Source organism: Peromyscus maniculatus, chromosome X, assembly GCF_049852395.1.
Source record: "Peromyscus maniculatus bairdii isolate BWxNUB_F1_BW_parent chromosome X, HU_Pman_BW_mat_3.1, whole genome shotgun sequence".
NCBI classification, from domain to species: Eukaryota; Metazoa; Chordata; class Mammalia; order Rodentia; family Cricetidae; genus Peromyscus; species Peromyscus maniculatus.
In genome coordinates this window covers 138,885,971-138,902,878 of record NC_134875.1, presented here as the reverse complement: position 1 = coordinate 138,902,878, position 16,908 = coordinate 138,885,971, and the positions used below count along the sequence as shown (strand labels likewise).

Sequence of the window (16,908 nt, the reverse complement as noted above, 5' to 3'; positions counted from 1 at the left end):
GGGCCTTGGGGATGCCAGCCAGCCTGCCCTTGTCTGAGCAGTTAAGCATCAGGTGGAGGTGGCAGTCATCCTACCGGCCAGGTCCTCGAGGACCCTAGGTGGATGTCACCTCACCACCCAGGGCCCTAAGGAACCAGGCTGGCTCTCTTCCCACCAGCCAGGTCCTTGTGGTTCCTTGTGGGCTAGCACAATTCAGTTAAGCATCAGGCAGGGTTGGCTGTCTTCCCATCAGGTGGAGCCTTGAGAACCCTGGGTAGCTGTCACGCGGCCAGCAAAGGCATAGGGATCCTGGTCGGCTGGCCCCCATCTGAGCATTTGAACATCATGCAGTGCTGCCTGTCTTCCCACCAGCCAAAGCCTCGAGGACCCTGGGTGGCTGTCTACCCATCAGGACGGTCCTAGGGATCAAAGTCACCTGGCCTCCGTCTCAGCATTTAAACATCACCCACGGTTGCCTTTCTTCCCAACAGTCAGAGTCTTGAGGACCCTGGGTGGCTGTCTTCCTGCCAGGCAGGGACCTGGGGGTCCAGGCCTCCTAGCACCCTTCTAAGCAAGTAAGCATTAGGTGGGCGTGGCTGTCTTCATGTAAGCGGGACCCTTGAGGAAACAAAGTGGCTGACATCCCAACAGCCAGGGCCTTGAGGACCCTAAGTTGCTCTCATCCCATAAGCGGGGGCCTTGGGGTTCGTAGCCAGCCTGCCCTTGTCTGACCAGTTAAGCATCAGGGGGAGGTGGCTGTCATCCTCCCGGCCAGGTCCTTGAGGACCCTGGGTGGCTCTCTTCCCACCAGTCAGGGCTTTGGGGTTCCCAACAGTTAGAACCCTTCTGAGCAGTTAAGTATCAGGCAGAGGTGTCTGTCTTCCCACTAGCCGGAGTTTTGAGGACCTTGGGTGTCTCTCTTTATGCCTGATGGGGTCTTTTAGGTCCCGTAGGGTGGCCAAACTTGAGAGTTTAAGCCACAGGTGCAGGCGGCTGTCTTCCAGCCAGTATGGGCTTTGCAAGACCTGGCTCGGTCTCTACCCTCTGAACACTTAAGCATTAGGCAAGGGTGGCTGTTTCAAGGCTACCCGGAGCCTTGTGAACCCCTGGATATTCTCATCTTCCAACCAGGGCCTTGAAGACCCCAAGTTGCTGACATGCTGCCAGAGAGGGCCTTGAGGACCCCGGGTGGCTGCCTTCCAGCCTGATGGGGCCTTGGGAGTCCCGGAGGGTGGCCGAGTCTGAGAGGTTAAACCTCAGGTTGGGGTGGCCATCTTTCAGCAAGACTGGGCCTTGCAAGTTCCTGCCACCTAGCAACTGTCTGAGCTTTTATTCATCAGGCAGGTGTGGCTGTCTTCCCACTGGCAATAGCCATGAGTACCCCGCTTGTCTCTTTCCCTGCCACCCGGAGATATGGGCGTCTGCGACCCTCTCTGAAGAGTTAAGCATAGTGCAGGGTAGCTGTTTTCCCACCAGCCAGAGACTTTAGGGCCCCGGGCTACTTTCATTCTCCAGCCAGGGCCTTGAAGACCCCGGTGGCTGACATCTCCCCAGACAGGGCCTTGAGGAACCCGAATAGGCTGTCTTCCCACCACCCGGAGACATGGGGTTTCTGGCACCTGTCTGAGCAGTTAAGCATCAGACAGGGTAGCTGTTTTCCTGCCAGGTGGAGCCTTGAGGATCCCTGAATATTCTCATACTCCAGCCAGGGCCTTGAAGACTCTGCATGGCTGACATGTTGCCAGACAGGTCCTTGAGGAACCTGGGTGGCTGTCTTCTGGCCACCCAGAAATATGGGGTTCTGGCACCTGTCTGAGCAGGTAAGCATCAGGCAGGGTAGCCCTAGCCTTGAGGATCCCAGGTGGCATTCATTCCACCAGCCAGGGCCTTGTGGGTCACGGTCTGCTTGCCCATGTCTGAGCAATTAACCATCAGGCAGGGGAGGCTGTCTTCTTGCCACCCAATGACATGAGGACTGCAGGTGTCCTCTTCCTGCCTGCCAGAGCCTCTGGTGTTCCAAAGGCTAGCCTGCAATGCAGCTGTTACTCATCATGCATGCATGGCTGGAATCCCACCAGCCGAGTTCTTTGGGGTTCAGGCTGGCTAGCATCTGCCTAAGCAGTGGCTAGGGGTTAAGCATCAGGTGGGGAGTGTCTGTCTTCCCTCCAGTCAGAGCCCTGAGGACACCGAGTGGCAGTCTGTAGAAGTAACCTTCTTATTAAATAAGAAACACAGACCCGCCGGGCGGTGGTGGCACACGCCTTTAATCCCAGCACTCGGGAGGCAGAGCCAGGCGAATCTCTGTGAGTTCGAGGCCAGCCTGGACTACCAAGTGAGTCCCAGGAAAGGCGCAAAGCTACACAGAGAAGCCCTGTCTCAAAAAACCAAAAAAAAAAAAAAGAAAAGAAAAGAAAAGAAGGAAAGAAAGAAAAAGAAACACAGAGCCAATGCAAAGATGAAAGCCCGAGAGGTCAGAGCTAAGAGCCTTACCCTTCACTCTGCAGCTAGCCTCTTCAGCCAAGAGACCTACTTCCTGTGTGTTTGTCTTTATATAGACTTTCTGTTCTGCCTTCTCATTGGTTGTAAACCCAACCACACGACTGCCTCATCTGTACTGCCTGTCTGTACAGACCTCTAGGTTTTCTATGGTTGGTATTGAGATTAAAGGCATATGTCTACATGTTGGCTGTATCCTTGAACACACAGAGATCTGCCTAGCTCTGCCTCCCAAGAGCTGGGATTAAAGGAATGCACAACCACCACCCAGCTTCTGCAATGGCTTGCTATTAGCTCTGACCCCCCAGGCAACTTTATTTATTAACATACAAATAAAATCACATTTCAGTACAAATAAAATATCACCATATTTCCCCTTTTATATTTTAATAAAAAGAAAAAAGGAAAAAGCTTATAACTAACATAAGAAAAACTATATACAAAAGTACAATAACTATATACAATATATACAAGTAATAAATACCTAAACAATGTCTAGTCCATTTGTATTTGACAAATCCAGAGAAAATAATTCCATTATCTATCCTATTTTGGTAAGTCCAAAATGTATCTAATTCACTTTCTATCCTAATTAATCTTCAACTATAACTAACTAATCTTCAACTATAACTAACTAATCTTCAACTCCCTCAGAGACCCAAGAAGGAAATAACATTACCTAATAAAAAATATAAACAGGAAGTACATGCAAGCGACTTCCAAAAAAAAATGTGAGATGATAGAAACAGCCTGGACAGTCATCTGACGTTTCTCCACAGTGTTGGGGCATCATCTTCAGCCTATCTTTAGCATATCTGACAGACTCATTTGTGAAGTAGGATGTACACAAGGTCAATAGTTCGACCTCACATTGGGTGAGAGCAGTCCATGTGCCAGAAACACCTGAATTCCACTAGTGTCCTGTTATGAGTCAGGATTTTAAATTCTGGAAATTGTTAAATTTTTTTAAATTCAACTGTCCATTCTTCTTGGCTATGTGTGTGTGTGTGTGTGTGTGTGTGTGTGTGTGTGTGTGTGTGTATGTGTGTGTGTGTGTGTGTTTGTGTGTGTGTGTGTGTATCTTCATCTCAGCATCCTGTTCTTCTCCATATCCTTCTATTAAATGCCAGTCTACTATTAAGATGTGTGAGTTTAGTTACTCTTCAAGAATAACTGTTTCAGCTGTCGTTCCACTGCACATCAGAAGCCATCAGCCCACTGCATCTTCAGCTGTCTTCGAAGAAAAGGGCCATGGCACAAATGTTCTGGTACAACCACACACCCACAAAAAATTAATGTAATAAAAATGACATATTTGGACCATAAATTGTCAAGAAGAGGATTAGGAATGGTTAATATTGAATGTTGAGTGAACAGGATCTGAAATCAAGAAATACAGAAGCCTAAGGAAATGTCTCAAATAGGTTAAGATGAGGTTAATTGGGCTGGGAAGAACCATCTGAAATAGAGTAGCATCATTCCTTGGACTGAGGTTCCTGGCTGCATAACCAGGAGAGAGCTAGGTGAGCATCTGCAGTGCTCTAATGACCCTCCCTGCTCCCTAACTACCAATGAAATGTAGCAAGCAACTTGGGACTCTTGCCCCCATGATCTCTCAGTCATGATGTATATTTCCTCAAATTAAGAGCCAGTATAAACTTTCCTTCCTTTACTTGCTCATGTTATGTATTTTGTCAGAGAAATGAATCAGGTATGTGATATGGTGGGTGGTGGTGAAGGAGACGGAAGATCTAGATCAGTTGTTCTCAAACATCCTAATGCTGTGGCCCTCTAAAAGCCTTTCCCGTGTTTTAGTGACCCCCCAACCATGAAATTGTTTTCATTACTACTTCATAACTGCAATTTTCTATTTTTATTAATCATAATGTAAATATCTGTGTTTTCCAATGATCTTAGGCAATCCCTGTGAAAGGGTCATTCAACCCAGAAAAGGGACCACAAACCACAGGTTGAGAACCATTGATATAGATCCATTGAGAGAAAGTATTCACACAGTCTAACACACACTCAGAAAGCTGACCTGATTAAAGAATAGGGACTAATGTTCCCAGAAAGAAAATCAGGATTTTTTAAGGTCCTGAAGGATGGCTGATAGATTAGCATGGTCCTATGCTACCCACCACATGGACCATCAGAGCACACTGGAAATGCCTGGGTATTTGGAGCATTTATTCACAACTGGGGAAATAGGAGATGGCTACTGCCTTCTAATAGAGACAGATGACAGATGGCACTAGCATACTCAGTGAACAGCATTGCCTTCTTTCTCCAAGAGAGCAGAATCCCACACTCCCAGCAGTGCCAAGGCTAAAACTTCCTGCTCTACCTTTCAGAGATTTGAATACTTAAGTGTCTCCACACAAGAATGTGGTTTCTTTTTTTGTGTTGCTGTGTCTGTTTACTTGCAAACCGTATTTCTCATTGGATTCACTAGGTTTACTTAGGAAACATGCCTTTATACTGTATTCTTTCTTGCTATTGCTTGTTGGCACTGTGGAATGGGATCATGACCTGCAGTTTAGAATGTGAAAACATTTAAAGAATGGAAAGCGTTTGACAGCAAGGAAGGAATAAAACATAGACACACTCCCAGAAATCAAGTTGATATTTTATATAGAATGAATTGGTGATTACACAGTACTGTGTACAAATGGGCAATTTCTTCAAGGATTCTCCTGGCAGATGTTAAAATGCCAGAGCCCTCACTTCAGACCTTTTGCTCAGCCAGGTTGGAAGCACACTGGCCCTTCACCTGACTCTGTACTTTCAAAGCGATCATCTCACAGAGAAACAAAATCACGCCAAAGAGTGACATCGTGGCAGTCAGGACACCCATTGGGAACACGTTTGTGCAGTGTTTCTTTATAATGTCCTCCATTTTAACGGGAAAGTCGGCTGAAAAGTCAAGAGTGGTTTGCCCATAGATGTCTACTAGGTGGTTCAAGGTCACAGTGATAAGTGTGAAAAGGCTGCTCGCAGCCAAAATTATGGCAGACATCTTGTAGCAAAACAGCTGGATATCAATGAATTGGTCTTCCATGCAGCTGATCTTAATGGCCACTGAAGTAAAAATCAGGACTAGGATTTTCATCAAAATGGCCCACGCTATCAGGACTTGTAAATACTGAAATTCAGATGACTTGTTCCAGGTTTCATTGATAGGGGTGTGAACCAACATCCTGGTCATAGACCCAGAGATGTTAAAGTCCTGAGTGTAATAAGCTTCCCAGAGTCCAAATGACACAAATTGCACAACCTTGTTGTTAAACTCCCACAGGCGCCAGCATTGGCTCTTTGCAAGGATGATTTCCAATACCAAAGCTGATGTACTGCAAATCAGGCCACTGAACTTGAAGATGTACTCCTTCATGTTGGCAAATCTGAAGAAGGCATCAAAGAAGAATAGAGTCAGTGAGAATACAAGGGAAGGCAGGAAAACAGAAGGAGTCATGGCTTAGAGAGCACTGAGCTCTCATACCTTGTCCCTGTTGTCACATAAAGATGTTTCAGTGGTCTTTGTACAGATTATTATTCTTCACAGAGTAGATAATAATATTTGTTGACTAGGAATTTCAATGCTTAGAACTGACAAGGAGAAGAGAGTTTGCAATATCATATGTAATGTCATGCTTATTTTACCCGTAATTGCAATTTGTAAATATTTTAATACCATGAAGAGAGGAAAAAGCAGAGGAATGCTCAAATTAATAGTCATTTCGAAAATATAGTACTATAACATTTCATGATTGTTACAAACTGAAATCATCTGTGAAAGAAAATGAAAATAATTCACATAGTAAAATCATTTATGCAAAAATAACACACTTGACATAAATTTGTGTATATATATGTGTATAAAAAGAGATCTATACATGATAGATCTCATAAATGATAGTGTACAATGCCATTCCTCTTTGTGAATTTTACAGAAATGTACACTTCTCTAAAGAAAGCTATACAAATTTTATAATTGAAACCAGAAAGCGTATGCCCATCAACATCTGTCTGTAATATAGCTGGGGATAGAGTTCAGTGGTGAAGTGATTATCTAATACACACAAACCCTGAATTCTTCTTTAGTATCTGTAAACCAAAATCTATATGTAAAATTGTCCAGAGAGTGAGTCAGAGGAATAGGGGAAATGGATAATTAACACATAAAATCTTAGAAATCCATAAAAGTGGATTTTTCTAATTTTAGCATATCTCTTACTTAAAATATCATCTTTAGATAATTAGCTTCATTTCAGTGAAAAAAAAGAATCCTGACATATTTTTGTGAGCATATATCTTCTTTCACAGACAATTTACACTCTGTATTGTAACTTTGAACTAACTTCTTTGCATCTTTTCTCAATTCCAATCTTAGGATGAAGGAAGGAGGTGAGTCATTTACTCACTAGGCGTGTGGATGACATCACTGCTAACTGTGCATGCAGAAGGTTGAAGGGGCCTACACACTGGATCTCCTTGCCAGGAAACCTTCCCTAAACAGCTACCCCCTGTTCTAAAGTCTCTGTAGAATGTGTTTCCTGACTGAGTGAAGGCACTAGCTGTTCTACTAGGGAAGTTTCATCAGCAAGATGAGTGAGTTCACAATTCATGGTGGCTTGGGTAACACCCTGCCCACATCATCTTCCTTTCCAAGGCAGGCCCGAGGCAATGGACTACAAGAACGGTGTGCTTTGAAGCAGTACTGAGAACACAATGAAGATTGCTGGTGTTCCAGAAAAAAAAATGAGCTAGCTTGGCAGTATCTGTTTCTTTGGGTGTTTGAAACACGTGGAGTAGATGCGCGTGATTCATAAAGACCATATTTGAAAGCTCCCATATATAACAAAAAGTTTTTATACCTTTGTGTATTATGGACAAGAAGATTCATTTAGAAGGTGGCAGGATCACAGTCGTTCTTCTCAGTAACAGTAAATGCCCATATATGCAGTCAGAGAAAGAGTGGAAAAACCTTCAGAAAAAAGAAATTCTATTAGGCAGACATTTCAGCTCAGAGAAATGTCTCTCTAACCGGTTGATCCCACAATCCTTTCCATTCATTCCTGTCCTTGGCTTAAGAAGAATCTCATTTAAACACTTCAGGAATATGCATACATCTTACTAAGGACACCCATCTAATCATTTCCCCCATTTTGTAAGTAAGGACACAACAGAGAGAAGTTAATTCATAAACTCAACATCAGGGACCTACACAATTAAATCTGCAGGGCAGTCAAAGATTACCTGCTGACCCACATGGGGCTTCTAGACACTTACCCACATGTCAATGGCCCTTTCTGGCATTCTCTGTTCCGTGAAATTGAATGGGATTATTAAAACCACCTGGGAATGTAAAATACTTGCCTCTTTTTCTCTTCTAGTAAGACTAAATGTGAGTGACTGCCAGTTGACAGAGAATTTACTCACTTTAAAAATTCTTGTTTCCATGGCTACTAAGGCTGAATGGTGGATTATGAGCAAATAAGACAACTTCATAGCCATATTTGGCCATAAAGGACCAGTGTGCTTAACTTCCCTTTGTATGTGAATAGTCTTTAAAAGAGTATTTTCCTTTTTGAAATCATGCATCAAATAAATACTACAATGCCTGATGGACATAGTAGAGACAGTTATTTGAAAAAAAAAACTAAGCCCTCATGCTATGGGATGGTCTGTATGGCAAATGTGTTGCTCTGATTGGTCAATAATTAAAATACTGATTGACCAGTGCCTAGGCAGGAAGTTTAGGTGGGACTAACAGAGAGGAGAAAAGAAAGAACAGGAAGGCAGAAGGAGTCACTGCCAGCCACAGCCAGGACAAGCAGAATGTGAAGACACTGGTAAGCCACAGCCACATGGCAAGGTATAAACTTATGGAAATGGGTTAATTTAAGCTATAAGAACAGTTAGCAAGAAGCCTGCCACAGTCTTACAGTTTGTAAGCAATATAAGTCTCTGTGTTTATTTGGTTGGGTCTGAGCGGCTGTGGGACTGGCAGGTGACAAAGATTTGTCCTGACTGTGGGCCAGACAGGAAAACTCTATCTACATCCTCATCCCCCATTCCTTGCCCTCCAGTGTCTGTGTGGTGGAAGATAGAAGTTTCACTTTAGGCAAACTGTCTTCATTGGAGACTTTGAGACCACCTTACCTTGTAGAAACATCTTAGATAGAGACACAAAGTATATATTGTCAGTAATAACAGATTATATGTATATAAAACCATGAGGTATTTTGTTTTGAATAGAAAAATATCCTCCTTTTATCTTTCTGTGTTTTACTTCAAACTGTTACTTTGATGATACTAGTTAGGGTTTCTACTGCTGTGATAAAAACACCATGACCAGATACCTGGGCACCAGCCACTCCAGGGAAGACCTGCCCAACTTGGCCCCAGGTTCTGGCCACCGGGCAGGTGCCCTTCTAGCCCCACTGGTAGGGATCCCCTTTTCCAAGCCCCCCGGCAGCCCCTGCAATCTCCATGCCCTGCCCCCACGCCCATCTGCCCGAGACCCCAGCCACTTCCTGAGACTTAGAGACCGGGCCCCAGCTCCCATCCTGCCCCCGACTTCCCTTCTGGACCAGAGGTGAGTATCCGGGCCCAATCCGGACTCCATCCCTGGGCACCAGGCACTCCGGGAAGACCTGCCCAACTTGGCCCCAGGTTCTGGCCACTGGGCAGGTCCCCTTGTAGCCCCACGGGGAGGGATCCCCTTCTCCAAGCCCCCCAGCAGCCCCTGTAATCTCCAAGCCCGACCACCACGCCCATCTGCCCGAGACCCCCAGCCTCCTCCTGAGACTTAGAGACTGGCCCCCAGCTCCCATCCTGCTCCCGACTTCCCTTCTGGACCAGAGACTTCCGGTCCAGATAAGAGCTTCCATCCTGCCCCGGAGTTCCCATTTGGACAAGAGAACTCCCTTTTGGACAAGAGAGAGAGACTTCCTGAATCTGTCAGCTCTTTCTGAACCAAGTACACTGATAAGACCAAGAAGGAACCACAAGGAGATGGGCAGACGTCAGGGCAGAAGTACATACAACAAAATGAAGAGCAATACAGCATCACCAGAACCTAGCCCACCTCCAACATCTAGACCTGAACATCAAAAATTGGAAGAAGCAGAAGAAAGTAGCCTTATGAGTAACATCATGAAGAAAGTAGAGGCTTGTGTAGAGGAAAAGACAAGAAAATTGGAAGAACGCTGTAAACAACTAGAGGAAAGGGCAAACAAATTAGAAGAAAACAATAGAGCCCTGCAAGAAAACAATAAAGTCCTGGAAGAAAACAATAAAGTCCTGCAAGAAAACAATAAAGTACTGGAAGAAAACAATAAAGTACTGAAAGAAAATCATGAAAAAGCAATGAAACAAACAAAGGAAACAGTCCAAGACCTGAAAAGGGAAATTGAAAAAATAAAGAAGACACAAACAGAGGGAATGCTGGAAATAGAAAACCTGAGTAAAAGATCGGGAACTTCAGATGCAAGTATAACCAACAGAATGCAAGAGATGGAAGAGAGGATTTCTGGCATTGAAGATACAGTAGAAGAAATAGTTTCATCAGTCGAAGGAAACACTAAAGCCAACAAAGTCATGAACCAAAATGTCCAAGAAATTTGGGACACCATGAAAAGACCAAACCTATGAATTATAGGGATAGAAGAAGGTGAAGAATACCAACTCAAAGGCACAGAAAATATATTCAACAAAATTATAGAAGAAAACTTTCCCAACGTAAAGAAGGAAATGCCTATGAAGATACAAGAAGCCTATAGAACACCAAACAGATTAGACCCCCCAAAAAAGTCCCCTCGACACATAATAATTAAAGAACTAAATGTACAGAATAAAGAAAGAATATTAAGAGCAGCCAAGGAAAAAGGCCAAGTGACCTATAAAGGTAAACCCATCAGAATAACACCCGATTTCTCAATGGAGACTTTGAAAGCCAGAAGGACCTGGACAGATGTAATGCAGACATTAAGAGACCATGGATGTCAGCCCAGACTAATATACCCAGCAAAACTTTCAATCATCATAGACGGAAGGAACAAGACAATCGAAGACAAAGCCAGATTTAAACAATACCTATCCACAAACCCAGCCCTACAGAAAGCACTAGAAAGAAAATTCCAACCGAGGGAAGTCAGATACACACTCGAAAACACAGGCAATAGATAAAGTCACAACAGTAAACCCCAAAGAAGAGAAGTACACACACACTACCACCAAAAATAACAGGAATGATGAATCACTGGTCATTCATATCCCTTAATATCAACGGACTTAATTCACCTATAAAAAGACATAGACTTACAGAATGGATACGAAAGCAGGACCCATCTTTCTGCTTCATACAAGAAACAAATCTAAAATTCAAAGTCAGGCACTACCTAAGAATAAAAGGCTGGGAAAAGACTTTCCAATCAAATGGTCTTAAGAAACAAGCAGGGGTAGCCATCCTGATATCCAACAAAATAGACTTCAAACTAAAATCAATCAAAAGAGATCAAGAAGGACATTACATACTCATCACAGGAAAGATCCACCAAGATGAAGTTTCAATTCTGAACATTTATGCCCCAAACACAAGGGCACCCACATATGTAAAAGAAACATTACTAAAGCTTAAACCACATATAAAACCCCACACATTAATAGTGGGAGATCTCGGCTCCGGCAGAAACGCACCGCTTCGCGTCCCCCCTCCCGGCCGCGGCGTGATGCGCACGGCCTGGCCCGTGACGCCGCAGCCACCCACGTCCCCGCGCCCCAGCTGCCATCGCGTGCCGGGCTCTGGGACCCCGGCGCCGGGCCTCGCTCCCCATGGGGCTGCGCCGCTGGCTCCGGAGCGCCTGCTGCTGCTGCCCGTGCCGGTGCCTGGAGGAGCCCGCGCGGCCCGAGAAGGAGCCGCTGGTCAGTGGTAACAATCCATATTCCTCATTTGGAGCAACTCTAGACAGGGATGATGAGAAGAATTTATGGAGCATGCCTCATGATGTGTCCCACACAGAGGCAGATGACGACAGGATCTTGTACAATCTGATAGTCATTCGTAATCAGCAGACCAAAGACTCGGAGGAATGGCAGCGACTCAACTATGATATCTACAGCCTGCGGCAGATTCGCCGGGAAGTGAGAAACAGATGGAGGCGAATCTTAGAAGACTTGGGTTTTCAAAGGGAAGCAGACTCTTTGCTGTCAGTGACCAAACTCAGCACCATGAGTGACTCTAAAAACACGAGAAAAGCCCGAGAGAGGTATCTCTTGGTCGTGGACCGGCTCATTGCTCTTGATGCTGCCGAAGAGTTCTTTAAAATTGCTAGCCGAACTTACCCCAAGAAGCCTGGGGTCCCTTGCCTGGTCGATGGCCAGAAAAAACTGCACTACCTTCCATTTCCAAGTCCCTGAAGGATGGCCTGGAAGAGGAACAGAGTTCTTTCACCATGACATAGTAACATAGTAATTTTACCAAAGTTGGACCACTTTCTGCGGTTACAGATGAGCCAGGAGACGGCTTTCTACACTCAAACACGATTCTGAATCCTACAAAGTGTAATGTCTTCCTCAGGACCTTAGCCTAAGAAGGCTTTGGTTACATTAAAACACCTGGCAACTACACTGAGAAACGAAGTTAAAGAGTGGGCCGGTGGATAGATGTTCTTTCCTTTTCCTTTTTCTGTTTTTTCTTTTCTTTTCTTTTTTTTTTCTTCCGAGACAGGGTTTCTCTGTGTAGCTTTGTGCCTTTCCTGGATCTCGCTCTGTAGGCCAGGCTGGCCTCGAACTCACAGAGATCCGCCTGCCTCTGCCTCCCGAGTGCTGGGATTAAAGGAGGTGGATAGTTTTTCAAGGATAGTCAGATTCCAAGAACTCATCGCCTCCTTTGTTATAGAAGCTACAGTCACTCATCCTGTGGGGGACTGGTGTTTTCTAATCCACAAAATAGCAGGACTAATAGAGAAACCTGTAACTGAGCCTTTTATTACTTCACCGGTTTTGAAAGTAATCATTATTAAATGTAATACTAGACAGAATGCCCCAAATTTCATGAAATTCTAGGCCTTGTGTGGCATCTCTTTGATTTGGAAACACCTGTAGCAGCTCAGCCACTGTTTGGTGGCATCCTTTTGAGCAACAGGCATAGTTGTTTAGAAGTATAGGTGAACCGGACAATAGAAATGTGTACTGACACGTGACTGTCTTCATTTGTCACACAGGCATCCAAACCCTCACCATTAACCCCCAGCCTTGATGTTACCCAATGACCTCATTTTTTACGTGTTGCCCATTTCTAGTCCAACAGCCCTTGGCGTTTTATGAATAGCGTATGTAGACTGGAATGTTTGGCCTCCACTTTCTGTCTTGAACCTGTTTCCTGCTTATCAGCTGAGGGTGGTACCTGCTGAGGGACCTTGGGGTGCACATTTGTAGATACGCAGGCTGTGACATTGACAGAGGTCACCTCTGGGTCTTCCATTGGTCTGAACGTGATTTTCAAAATGGAGCTTGCCAAGAGTTCGTGGTTTGTTTTGTTGAAAAACCTTTAAAGACCTATAGGATTTATCAATAGAGAACTGAGAACAATAGGAATATTTTTATTTTTTAATGATTTTGCACTTCTAACTTCAGGTTGAAAACAAAGTCTGTTCAGGAGGTTATGACTTGAAAAATTTCATATCCTGGGAAGGATTTCTGGTTTGTGTACTCCATGTTTAAAATATTTACTAGGAAATACATGTCCTCTGTTCATTGATGCATTGTAGACCAATTTAACAGATTCGTTCCCAGAGAAATCTTCCTAGTTTATTAAGTAAGCTAAAAGTTTTATTTTTTTAATATTTAGTGCTTAATCTCTGCCTCATGGTGTTTGAGATTGGCCCCTTGGAAATTTTCACTCACTTCTGTGGGCTTTTAGAAAATAAGCAATAAAATAAACAAAAGAAATCTGGGAACGTTGTATTGTTTTAATATCTGTACTCAGAATTTGTTTCGTCTTTTGTCTTTTTTTGATGTCAAAATAGATGAGTTTGACTGTGTCTGTGGATTGTAAACTATTACCATACTTCTTATTTTTGGTAATGAACACGTAAGGATAAAATTATCTCTGTGGTAATTAAAATACATAAAATTACTCAGGAATGTTTCTCCAGGGAATTAAAAGACTTCTATGTGTGTTTCTGAAAAAAAAAAATAGTGGGAGATCTCAACACCCCACTTTCACCACTGGACAGATCTCCCACATTGAAATTTAACAGAGAAATAAAGGACTTAACTGATGTCATGACCCAATTGGACCTAATAGATATCTACAGAACATTCCATCCTAACAAGAAAGAATATACCTTCTTCTCAGCACCCCATGAAACTTTCTCTAAAATCGACCACATACTTGGCCACAAAGCAAATCTCAACAGATACAAAACAATTAGAATAACCTCCTGTGTTCTTTCAGACCACCATGGTTTAAAGTTAGATTTCAACAACAACAAAAACTACAGAAAAACTACAATCTCATGGAAACTGAATAATGCTCAACTGAATCACCAATGGGTTAAGGAAGAAATAAGAAAGAAATTAAAGACTTCCTAGAGATCAATGAAAATGAAGACACCACATACCCAAACTTATGGGACACTATGAAAGCAGTGTTAAGAGGGAAATTCATAGCACTAAATGCCCACATAAAGAAGTTGGAGAAATCCCACACTAGTGACTTAACAGCACACCTGAAAGCTCTAGAACAAGAAGAAGAAAGTCTCCCAGGAAGAATAGATGCCAGGAAATTATCAAAGTGAGAGGGGAAATTAATAAATTAGAAACTAAGAGAATAATACAAAAAATTAATGAAACAAAGAGTTTGTTCTTTGAGAAAATCAACAAGATAGACAAGCCCTTATCCAAACTAACCAGAAGACACAGAGAGATAATCCAAATCAACGAAATCAGAAATGAAAAGGGGGACATAACAACAGACATTGAGGAAATCCAGAGAATTATAAGGTCATATTTCAAAAACCTCTACTCCACAAAACTGGAAAACCAAAAAGAAATGGACATTTTTCTGGATAGGTACCACATACCTAAGTTAAATCAAGACCAGATAAACTATTTAAATAGTGCAATAACCCCTAAGGAAATAGAAACAGTCATTAAAAGTCTCCCAACCAAAAAAACCCAGGACCAGATGGTTTCAGCGCAGAATTCTACCAGATCTTCAAAGAAGAGTTAATACCAATACTCGCTAAATTGTTCCACATAATAGAAACAGAAGGAACATTACCAAACTCCTTCTATGAGGCTACAATTACCCTGATTCCTAAACCAAACAAGGATGCAACAAAGAAAGAGAACTACAGACCGATCTCCCTCATGAACATTGATGCAAAAATACTCAATAAAATACTGGAAAACAGACTCCAAGAACACATCAGAACAATTATCCACCATGATCAAGTAGGCTTCATCCCAGGGATGCAAGGATAGTTCAACATACGAAAGTCCATCAATGTAATACACCATATAAACAAACTCAAAGAAAAAAACCACATGATCATCTCACTACATGCGAAAAGGCATTTGACAAAATCCAACACCCCTTCATGATAAAAGTCTTGGAGCGATCAGGAATACAGGGAACATATCTAAACATAATAAAGGCAATTTACAGCAAGCCAACAGCCAACATCAAATTAAATGGAGAGAAACTCAAAGCAATTCCAATAAAATCAGGAACGAGGAAAGGCTGTCCACTCTCCCCATACTTATTCAATACAGTACTTGAAGTTCTAGCCAGAACAATAAGACAACATAAGGAGAATAAGGGGATACAAATTGGAAAGGAAGAAGCTCTCCCTATTTGCAGATGACATGGTAGTATACTTGAGTGACCCCAAAGATTCCACCCAGGAATTGATAAAGCTTATAAACACCTTCAGCAACATAGCAGGATACAAGATCAACTCAAAAAAATCAGTAACCCTCCTATATACAATTGACAAAGAAGCTGAGAAGGCAATTAGAGATACATCACCCTTTACAATAGCCACAAATGACATAAAATACCTTGGGGTAACACTAACCAAGCAAGTGAAGGACCTATATGACAAGAACGTTAAGTCCCTGAAAAAAGAAATTGAAGAAAATGTCAGAAAATGAAAAGATCTCCCATGCTCATGGATAGGCAGAGTTAACATAGTAAAAATGGAAATCTTACCAAAAGCAATTTACAGATTCAATGCAATACCCATCAAAATACCAACACAATTCTTCACAGACCTGGAAAGAATAATACTCAACTTCATATGGAAAAACAAAAAAACCAGGATAGCCAAAAGGAACCTGTACAATAAAACAACTTCTGGAGGCATCACAATCCCTGACTTCAAGCTCTACTATAGAGCTACAGTAATAAAAACAGCTTGGTAATGGCATAAAAACCGACATGTGGACCAATGGAATCGAATTGAAGACCCTGACATTAACCCACACACCTATGGACATATAATTTTTGACAAAGAAGCCAAAAGTGTACAATGGAAAAAAGAAATCATCTTCAACAAATGGTGCTGGCATAACTGAATGTCAATGTGTAGAAGGCTGCAAATAGATCCATATCTGTCACCGTGCACAAAACTTAAGTCCAAGTGGATCAAAGACCTCAACATAAATCCAGCTACTCTGAACCTGCTAGAAGAGAAAAGAGGAAGTAGTCTTGAACGCATTGGCATAGGAGATCACTTCCTAAATATAACACCAGTAGCACAGACACTGAGACAAAAAAAAAACAATCAATGGGACCTCTTGAAACTGAGAAGCTTTTGTAGAGCAAAGGATACGGTCAACAAGGCAAAGCAACAGCCTACAGAATGGGAAAAATTCTTCACCAACCCCACATGTGACAGAGGACTGATATCCAGAATATATAAGGAACTCAAGAAATTAGACATCAAAACGACCAACAGTCCAATTGAGAAATGGGCTTTAGAACTAAACAGAGAATTCTCAACAGAGGAAACTCAAATGGCTGAAAGACATTTAAGGAATTGCTCAACATCCCTAATCATCAGGGAAATGCAAATCAAAACAACTCTGAGATAGCACCTTACGCATGTCAGAGTGGCTAAGATCAAAAACACTGAAGACACTTTATGCTGGAGAGGATGTGGAACTAGGGAACCTCTCCTCCACTGCTGGTGGGAATGCAAGCTTGTACAACCACTTTGGAAATCAATATGGCGCTTTCTTAGAAAATTGGGAATCAATCTCCCCCAAGATCCAGCTATATCACTCCTGTGCATATACCCAAGAAATGCTCAATCATACCACAAGAGCACTTGCTCAGCTATGTTCATATCAGCATTGTTTGTAATAGCCAAAACCTGGAAACAACCTAGATGCCCTTCAACTGAAGAATGGATAAATAAA

At 42.8% G+C, this 16,908-nt stretch overlaps 1 pseudogene; it reads left to right on the top strand.

Moving 5' to 3' along the window:
- Positions 1-11,189: 11,189 nt before the first annotated feature.
- Positions 11,190-13,428, top strand: LOC143270706 (melanoregulin pseudogene; annotated as a pseudogene).
- Positions 13,429-16,908: the final 3,480 nt, after the last annotated feature.